This window comes from Leiobunum rupestre, chromosome 2 (genome assembly GCF_980474605.1).
Source record: "Leiobunum rupestre chromosome 2, qqLeiRupe1.1.hap1, whole genome shotgun sequence".
NCBI lineage: Eukaryota > Metazoa > Arthropoda > Arachnida > Opiliones > Sclerosomatidae > Leiobunum > Leiobunum rupestre.
This window is the reverse complement of record NC_143385.1, coordinates 43,887,591-43,895,120: the sequence shown is the minus strand read 5'-3', so window position 1 is coordinate 43,895,120 and position 7,530 is coordinate 43,887,591. Positions and strand designations below refer to the sequence as shown.

General features: G+C 40.9%; 1 long non-coding RNA gene across 1 annotated transcript; it reads left to right on the top strand.

The window, feature by feature from the left end:
- On the top strand, positions 1–6,361 carry LOC149957580 (uncharacterized). The gene is made up of 2 exons (XR_016478237.1): positions 1–43; positions 5,992–6,361. It is a non-coding gene; the product is annotated as an uncharacterized LOC149957580 (long non-coding RNA).
- The last annotated feature ends 1,169 nt before the right edge of the window (positions 6,362–7,530 follow it).

Sequence of the window (7,530 nt, the reverse complement as noted above, 5' to 3'; positions counted from 1 at the left end):
CGAACACCGCCCTCACTCTCCCCGACGACCAATCAGCAAGATGGTACTTATGTTTTTGAAATTTTTTAAGCGAGATTAGTTTTTAATCTCTATATGTCTTAGGCAGCCCGAGACGACATTAAGCTCGATTATGACACTCCCCCAAAAGCACTAGTGAAGTTGCCCGAAGTATACGCTAGAAAATCCAAAGTCGGCGAAGTAATTAAAAAAAATAAACCTCGACAATTATTGAACGAAAAATGCGAACCTGGGAAAGGGGCTAACCAAGACATAGAAAATTAGCAAAGAATACCACTTGGCACGATATTGTATTAGAATTCTCCGAGCTCGGAGATTTGGGCGTTAAGATAACGACCTTTGACCAAAAAATACATATAGATATAAGGCGTTACGCCACGCACGTAGAATCCAGTCTTCCGCAACCGACTAAACAGGGTGTATGCGTTAAACTAGAATCAGGCCCCAGCTTAAAGCAGCCTTAGAAGACGTCAAGGACCAAGACGCCGTTTACCTAATTGAGGGTGATAAATTAGAAATTCGCCATAGCCAGGCCACCGGTCACACTTGCTTGACCAAAAATTCTGGTTCCTCATTTGCAAAATCGCTGACCCTATACGGAAGAAGAGACATTCACGACGTCCTGCGGTTATTTAGGGAAGTGACTCAACGCTACGACGAAATTCGTAAATTACAATGACTCAAGAAGCCCCTCGATTTAAGTACCAGGTTTCGACCTGAGAACTATTATTCGGTTACTAAAATTATCTCTCGGACTTCCAAAAAATACAAATGTAAAACTTTAGAATTCAAGTGCGAGTTTAAAAACTTGGACGAACTCAATCACGCGCGAATAGAAACCCAATTGAACGAAATTTTCCAATCCTTATTAAACGAAATTAGCGATGAAAATCAGGGTTACAGTCGTATCAGAATAGCGGTCCGTTCGGACGAACTCGAAGAGCCCATTAATTTCCAATTTATGAACCTAAACGAGTTGATGGCCGATACAATTTTAAGCGGTATCGAGCAGGTAGCCCAGTCCCATAAGAATTTATACTTTGAAGCCCCCCTAAAATTCTACATAATTCTTCTGCAAGACACCAATATGAGTAGTAATCGAAAAAGTATTCGTAACAGGACTATTGAATGCTTAGAAAATTACATTGAACAGGGCAATACCTTTATTCCAATTCGCAATTCTGATAATCTGTGCTTTGCGAGGGCGGTAGCGGTAGGACAATGCCTCGCCGACTACCAAGAATTAAAAAATTAAGGCCAATCCAAAAATTTTAATATGCATGATCTAGATTACATTCGTAATGTTAACCGTCCAAAACAAAAAAAGCGGCCTTAGCGTTACACAGATTATCAAAAGTTCCACCAGGTCCTGATGAAATGAAAGATATTCCGAAATTCCAAAATGTCTTGCCCGATTATCAAATTATCCTACTCGATTCCGATTCCAATTTTGACCCAATTTATTTAGGCCACTTTCAACCCTTAAATTAGGAAACCACGTTCACGTAGTGAGGTCTTACGCCGCCATGTTCGGGGGAATAGGGTACTGTCCATTTTGTTTGAAAGTTTTTGGGAATAGCAAAGAAAAAAAGCAGCACAATTGCGAGGGGGGCGTTAGCTGTAAGCGGTGTCTCGACCCGAATGTTTCGCATACCGAAGCTAGTCAACGTTGCGCCAACTGCTTTAGATATTTTGCGGGGAATACGTGCTTCCAAAAGCATATAGAATTAGGGACGTGCGACAAACTCAAACGTTGCCTAACTTGCGGTAAAGAGTTTGAAGGGGACCACGTATGCGATTTGAAATGTCATTACTGTAAAATTGAGCACCCGAAAAATGCGTGTTTTGTTCAACCTATCACGTTACCAGAAAATTCCACCAGAATCCTTTACTTTGATTTTGAAACTTTAGTCGACAATGACGAGATTAAACCCGTTCTGCTAATTACCGCTATGCAAGACAGTCCGTACTCTGAAACGTACGATTACCGTACCTTTACCGGCTTTAATTGCGTCGAGACGTTTTTAGATTACTTATTGGAGAGTCAGGTCGTTGCAAAAAAGGGTAAGACCAAATATTCAAAGGTCGAACCAGTTTTTAAAAACATTACGTGCATTTCACATTTTGGATCTGGATTTGACAGTTTACTCGTATTAAAAGGCGTTCTGACCCGGTCAATAACCCCCGAAGTTATCTTTAAAGGCTGCAAACTTCTCGCGATGTTTCTTTCCAAATACAATATAAGATTTATAGATAGCTTTTCTTATTTTCCAGCCCCTCTCAGAAGCTTCTCCAAAACCTTTAATTTAAGCGAAAGCAAGGGATTTTTCCCGTATTCATTCTTAAAAAAAGACACCTTAGACTATATCGGCGTCGTACCGGAAAAATCCTTTTTCGAAGTAGATAAATTCACCCCCGACCAATTGGCAAATTTCGAAACTTGGTACGACGCCCAAAAATGTATCGTTTTTGATTTAAAAGAAGTATTGACAAAGTACGCCATTGATGACGTCAAGCTGTTACAGAGGGGTGTTGAGCGGTTCAGAAATCTTTTTAGAGAAAAGGTCAATTTCGACATTTTGGCGGGAAAAAGCGTGACTCTACCGGGAGCTTTAACCGATTTATTTTTGAGTCGGTATCTGAAACCAAATACGATAGCTATTATCCCGCCAGCAGGGTACAGGGGTAAGCATTCCGTTAAAGCTCTCAGATGGGCGGCTTACTTGGAGCAAAAAATGCACGTAAAGTTTCAAACGGCGCGATCGTTGGAGGGAGAAAAGTTTTTAGCTCCTTACCACCCCGACATTTACAGCGCTGACCCTTTAATAATTGGGGAATTTTTCGGGTGTTTCTGGCACGGGTGTCCCAATCACACTGACCATAATGGGTACAATTACGAACTTAAAGAATCTAATATCAATAATTACTTAAAAACTCTCGACAAAATCGAGTTTTATCGTCAAAATTACCCCAACGCGCGTTTAATTAGCATATGGGAATGTGAATGGGACACTTTTTTAAAAGAAAACCCCGAAATAAATTCTTTTTGCGACGAACTGGCTTTCTCTGACCCGATCAATTCGCGAAGCGCTCTGAGGGGCGGGGGCGTTGAAAACTTTTTACTGTATATAGAATCCACCCCCGAGAGGCCGATTAAATTTTACGATTTTAACAGTATGTACCCATCTGTCTCCATGTCCAAAAATTAGCGCTACCCCAAAGGGCTCCCCGAAATCTTAACTAGCAACTTTAATTACGAACCCGATTTCTATTTCGGGCTTATTAAAGCGACCTCTATAATCTAGCCGACTGTCGTCATACCGAGGCGGAACGCGCGATTACGGATACGTATACTACCCCCGAGTTTTATTTATCCCTTCAATATAATTATAAAGTTTTACAAATTCACGAAGTGCAGCATTATCGCGAAACGTTCGACTCCGATTCACCCCTATTTGACGATTATGTCAGAGATTTTTACAAAATGAAAACCCAATACGCTGGTTTTCCTAAAAACGTTGACTCCTTCGAAGAAAAACAAAAATATTTAAACGACTTTTGGGAACAGGACGGGATAAAAATAGGCCTAGAAGAGGTTAGCTCTAACCCGGCTCTCAAAGCGCTTGGCAAGCTTTCCCTTAACCAGCTTTGGGGGCGTCACCTAATTCAATTACGTCAAAATAATAGTTCTTTTATAAATTCCTACGCCGACTTGGTTAAAATTTTAACTGATAAAACGAAAGAGCTGACCGATTTAAAACTGCTAGAAAACGGAATGGCTCTCGTGACGACCAAAGATCACGAAGACCACGTCCCGGCTTATCGTAAAGGTTCCCCAACTGTGGGCATTTTCGTCGCCTCTTATGGGCGTATTAAATTATATAATCTTATGGCTAAAATCGGGCCTAATTTGGCCTATGGCGATACGGACAGTTGTATTCTGATACACGATAAGAAATTAGATTTAACTTTATCAAGCAGCTTGGGTGGACTTACGGATGAATATCCTAATGACCCCCATTAAAGCTTTTACCACGATAGCCCCCAAGGGTTACTCTATCTTGTTCGAATCAGGCAAAATTTTAACCAAGATAAAAGGCGTCACTCTTACTAAAAAAAATCAGACCATCTTAAACTTTGACACGATAAAGCAGTTGGCGCTCGAGAACCGCAAATTAAAATACCGAGTCGAGATTCCCTTTAACGTGAAAAGACAAAAAACCGGGCACTTGTATCTCAGACAAACCGAAAAACTAGTGGGATTTACGACGACGAAACGTATATTTTTCAAAGACGGTACTTCTATTCCCTACGGATATTCATGTCTCTAAAACGCCTAAAATTTCAAACCCCCTGTACCTTTCTTTTGGCTGGCCCCAGTAAGTCGGGAAAAAGTCACTGGACGTTTAATCTCTTGAAAAATAAAAATTTAATGTTCGACAATCCACCCCAAAAAATTTTATATTGCTACAATCTTTGGAACGATCAATTTGACGAATTAAAAACTCTCGCCCCCGAAATTGAATTCCACAAAGGGCTCTTTAGTGAAAAACCCGAAGATTTGTTTGACAAAAGACAAAACAACATCTTGGTGCTAGACGACTTTTCGAGCGAGTGCTTAGACAACGCGCTGGTATCTGAACTTTTTCGCGTGTGTTCGCATCATCTGAATCTGAGTATTGTATTCTTATGCCAGAACGTCTTTGGTAAGGGCAGATTTTCGCGCGACATTTCGCTTAACGCCTCATTTATAGTCCTGTTCCGAAGCCCCCGTGAACCATCAGAAATAAAACATTTAAGTCGTCAGATTTTTCCGCATAACCCTAATTTTCTGAGCAACGTTTATAATTACGTAACGTCGGATAAGCCCTATTCTAACGTGGTTGTTGACCTGCAACAAAAAACTCCCGAATTTCTAAAAGTTAAAACGCAATGCCTCATGGAAGAAGGACCGATGCTTGTATTTACCGAAAATTAATTTTTTATTTTATGTAAAATGTATATTATTGTAATAATCATAATATATAACAAAGTGTTTATTCGAATTTTACGTCATTCTGTAAAATGCCTTTGCCCAGGTCAATTATAGAAAGCCGCCCGTATCTAACTTTATTGAAAAAGGCTTCCCCAAATCAAAGACGATTTTTACTGAAGAACGCCACGCGAGATCAGGTTGGCTCAATCGCGAATATCTGTCATTATATTTGCCGCGGAGCTTTACCCGTTGGCGAGAATAAACGACGGCAATTACAACGACATAAAAAATCTATTAGAAAACTAGGTCAAAGAGATCTCAGTGATCGTTATCGACGAAGAATTCTAGTCTCGCAAACGGGCGGTTTTTGGGGGGCGATTCTCGATTCGCTCATCCCGCCAATCTTGGGTCGTATAATTAATCAGGCGCGATGAAGAAATTTGTCTTGCTACCCGCGGATAGCTATTTATCCGATACCGAAAAATTGCTAAATTTAATACAAGAACACATGAATAGTATTCTTAACAAATCCGTTCGAGACGGTAGTGAAGAAGAAAAACTACGAGAATATCTGGCAATGTTGGCGCAGTATCTCAGAATTAAAGACTACGACGGCGCTCCAGCCGTTCAAATAAAACCGCCCCCTTTACCTCCTTCTTCGAGTACGTTAGCGCCGATACAGTTAGCACACGGTGCGATCTACCAGCCTCCCGCTGTACCTAACGTTTCATTCGGTAACCTGCCGCTCGCCTCGCCAAGTGTTTTTTCGCCTCCCCAAACGCCAAATCAGCTCCATGAACTATTCGCCGCGCCTCCCGTACAACAGGTGCAAAGAGCCGTACAGCAACCTCTCCGCCAACTGTAAATGGCTATTAACAGGCCCCTCCCAGCATCACCGATAAATCCTGGAATTTCTACACCGTGGCAGAGTGTCTCCGGCATTTCGGGGTTGGACGAAAGTCAATCGCCTGATTACCCCCATAAATCTTTAATTGCAGCCCCACCGCATCTCGTGACGTCACGAAATATTCCATTCAAGCCTGACTTTGCGAGTACTCCAGGCTACCAAAAGGGAAGATGGAAGAACGGCGCTAGCAACGTTTTCACTTCGCCCGCTCGAGCTGAGCTACGTAAATCTCGAAGCGAAACGAGTCTCGATGAATATAGCACGCCAACTTTCAAAGACCTGTTTCCTTGCCTTTCGTAGGACCGCTCTTGACAAGAAAGGAATTGCCAACCCGCCAAGGTCGCAAAGAAAGACGCCGGGCGTATTCTAAAGATCGTGAAATTAATGATTGGGAAATTAATGAATGGGAAAATTAATGTTTTTTGTAAAACCATGTTTATTAAACACTATTGATTACAAAATCGGTTTTCGTGATTAAATAAATGTATACACAATGCCAGTAGCGAAATTACTTCGTTCATATATATTTCATTATTATACACGAAGCAACGTGCAAACCGCAAGTTTCTTGGTTCATATCTTGAATTATATTTTTATTATAAAACCATTTCTGAGCTAAATGATCCAATTTAAAACCGTAGACATCAAAATGTTGACCGAAAGAACAAAAAAAATCTCCCACGCGTTGTCCTTTCTTATTTTTAGCACTGACGAAGATTCCTATCCAGTGGCTTCCCGGCGTGGATGAGTCTTGTACATTGGCCACCAAACAAAAGGGCTTTTTTTCGGACAATCTCGAGGTAAAGCATCTTTGGAAAATGTGCCCAGAAAAAAAGGTTTGGTTCTCGGGTCGCATTTTAAAAAGGCGTCCAATTGAAAAGTATTCATGGCAAAACCCTTAGAATTTCTTCGGGGTAAAATGACCCCAATATTTTCTCGTTATTCTTGTCCTTGATATGGTAGAGTGGGCGGGGTTTATTTATCACCTTCGATATAGTAAAAACCTCTTTGCTCCAATATCCTCTAAATCCCTTACGAAATACTTTGCTGGTTTTTGGTATGCGCACGTGATCGCCAATCTTGAATTTCGGTTCCTCTCGTTTCGCTTTCTTTCCAAATAGTTTTTGCCAAACAAGATGCTCATTGGCTAAGGTTACTTCGCTAGGTCTAAATCCCGTCGTGCGATGAACGCTGTCGTTATAGTCAGTGATATTTAAATGCTCAAATTTCCAGCTATTTGTGGTCAATGACCCGTTGAAAGCTTCTTCTTTGACAAAAACTACAACTGCCCTTTTTGGTATTCTCCCGAGTATTACGTTATCGCGATTTATGTTTTTCAGACCCTGAGCGATAGAAAAACTTTTCATAATTGTTTGCGTAATGGGATAAATCGCTGGTATTCCGCTTTCTAGCATCCTAGCGTGGGCTAAACTTATCTGCGGAGCCACCTTGACTTTAGTAACGTATAAATACGCCTGTTCTAAAATTAGCTTATAATCTTTTCCCTGCTCTAAAGCTATTATACAAGTTAAACGAGGGCTTCTTACTAAGCGGAATCTTACGGGTAGTTGATTGACAATAAACTTATTAATGTGGCAAATATCGGGGGTAAATGGCCCATTAACTCAAA